General features: G+C 40.7%; 1 pseudogene; it reads right to left on the reverse strand.

Moving 5' to 3' along the window:
• Window positions 1-229: 229 nt before the first annotated feature.
• LOC119037730 (S-adenosylmethionine decarboxylase proenzyme-like) lies at window positions 230-1,216 on the reverse strand (annotated as a pseudogene).
• Window positions 1,217-2,385: the final 1,169 nt, after the last annotated feature.

Raw genomic sequence — 2,385 nt, forward strand, 5'->3', positions numbered from 1 at the left:
CGGCATAGGCTACCTAAACCCAGAAGAGAGCATTCATGCAACATATCTAACTCCTTGATATAATAATGCATACAGTTCAACATGATTACACCATCATTACACCTAGGGATTTCTGCAGCTACTAGGTGGTGGTTATGGAAAGTGCAGACCCTGGTATCAATATCTAAAGAGCAGACACCACCTTCTTCTATGTGTGTTCTCTTTTTGTGTTTTTGTTCATTTTTCTTAATCAGCTCTTCTGTTGTTGCTGCTTCTTAGCAAAAGTGGTAAAATCAAAGTTTGTAATCATTGAACATAACAGTCTGGCAATCAAGATGTTTAAAACCTTCAGTCTTCTGGGGCAAAGGAAGCACAGTGCGACATTTAGAACTAACAAGGCGGTCACAGACTTTCTTGGCTTGAAGACTTGCACAACTTTCCTGATCAGGTCATCATAGGACGTCTGACTTAAGTTTCTTTCAAAGCTAACAGAAGAAAATTCTGGTTCTGGAGTGATGTGAATAATCCAATAAATTCCATTTGATTTCATGCCATTCATTAAATACTCACAAGGCTTGAACATTGTGGCATCTATGACAGAACCTGGTATCGGGTCACGAATTCTACTCTCACGAGTGACACTCTTTGCAGTGACACTGTCTTTCATGTAAAACTGGTCCATAACTCCTGGGGCAAGCTCACTCATCAGAATTTCCAGGGTTTGATCTGGCTGGCTGATTACCATACCCTCTGAGAAATCCAAAGTATACAAGCACCAATGGTCAGAATTTATATGTCCCTTACAATATGCTGCTCCATTTGGGAAAATTGCATGAAAGAAACTTCTTATCTTTCTAGAAATTCTGATGTGGGTGCCCTTGGTGAGAAGGCTTCATGGAATTCATACAAGAATGAAAGAAGCTTTGAACTGAGTCAAATCCCTAGCAAGTTTCAACAGGGGAATGGGTGCTTTTAGCAAGAGGATGGTACTACATGTCTTCAACATGAAACATCTCCAGGAGACAAACATGCTATACTCACTGAGTCCATAAGCTTCACGCTTGTTGGTTTTTGTCCCACTTATGATTGAACATTGCACAGCCTTCAAAAATATGTCCCACTCGGATCTTGGGATGGTAGAAAGATCTTCAGATCCTTGCTTTGCATCAGCTTGCTTCCTGGAGAGCCAAACCTCTGCTAGCTTCTCAGTCCCTTTGAAAAAATGTGCAGCTTCCATCACCACGAGATAAGCAAACAACCAACAACCATGGAAAATCAACTAAATTAAATCTCTTCTTCCGCTGCTGCTGGATTGTTCCAGCTATTACTAAAGTTCAGGTTCCTTTTTCTTTGCTATAATATTATATTAACTTTTTTAAAAAAGGATTAGTAAAATTCTCCTGGCTTTTTTGCTCACTAAAGTTGAATGGGAGTCTGTTGGAAATAGAGGCAGGTACAGTTCAGTCTCTTGCTGTCTGCCCTTTCCCCATGAGAGAGAGCAGAGCGAGTGCTAGCTAATGCACCAGCCATACTGTGGAAGCCCACAAATTTATCTTACTGAAACAAAAGAAGAGTTTTCCTTCCCTTTTCCCCCTATGAAGTATGTGACATAATCAGCACTACAGTGGTGTCAGGTAGAAGATGGATTGCAAAAGGTTAAAGGAGTGGGATGGATTTTGTATTTGAACAAGGATGAAATCCATATACAAATGAATGTATTTCTGTTGTAGTTATGAAACCCCATTGTGTTAACAAATGGGAAATAACACCTCATGGCAGCCAATCTAAACTATGGTCTATGTGATGAGCACCACTGGCAGATCAGCCAAGATGTAGCGATTCTCAGTGTGATCACATAGATTTCGTTGGTCATGAGGAGGATAAAGCATATGATTGCGCCGAAAATGATGACAGCGCTGCCAGCCCAGAAATCACAGCTCAGGCTCCATGATAGCAGACTGTCACACCTGCCACTTGACAGGTGTGCACTAAAATTTATGAAAAGCTTTTCTAGCCAAGCCATCAGGCTCCCAAAAAAGAATGGTAGATGCCTTGAGCCATGACATTTATTACAGCTTTGCCAGCATATCTGTCTTGTAGAGTGTGATTTGAAAAACGATATGTCCAACCATGATCTTAATAAGCTCATTTGTTCCAGGATCTCATTGTATTTGTGCTTGCTGATAGAAGATGAGAGGGCCAACAGTATAAATAACGGAGGCTTCCTTGTGAAATTGCTGTACTTATTTCAATATGGAGACAGTCTGGCATTCAACACTGCCAGTTGCCTGTACCTAAGGGAGGAATTACAACACTGCCTTGAGATGTTTCACACTGAGGCTCCAGTGCTTTAAATAACCTTAATTGAGGCCAATTTGGTCAAAAACACTAAAATTAAAATGTGTG

The sequence above is a fragment of the Artibeus jamaicensis genome, unplaced genomic scaffold, assembly GCF_021234435.1.
Source record: "Artibeus jamaicensis isolate MK-2021 breed Jamaican fruit bat unplaced genomic scaffold, CSHL_Jam_final contig_391, whole genome shotgun sequence".
Classification (NCBI taxonomy): domain Eukaryota; kingdom Metazoa; phylum Chordata; class Mammalia; order Chiroptera; family Phyllostomidae; genus Artibeus; species Artibeus jamaicensis.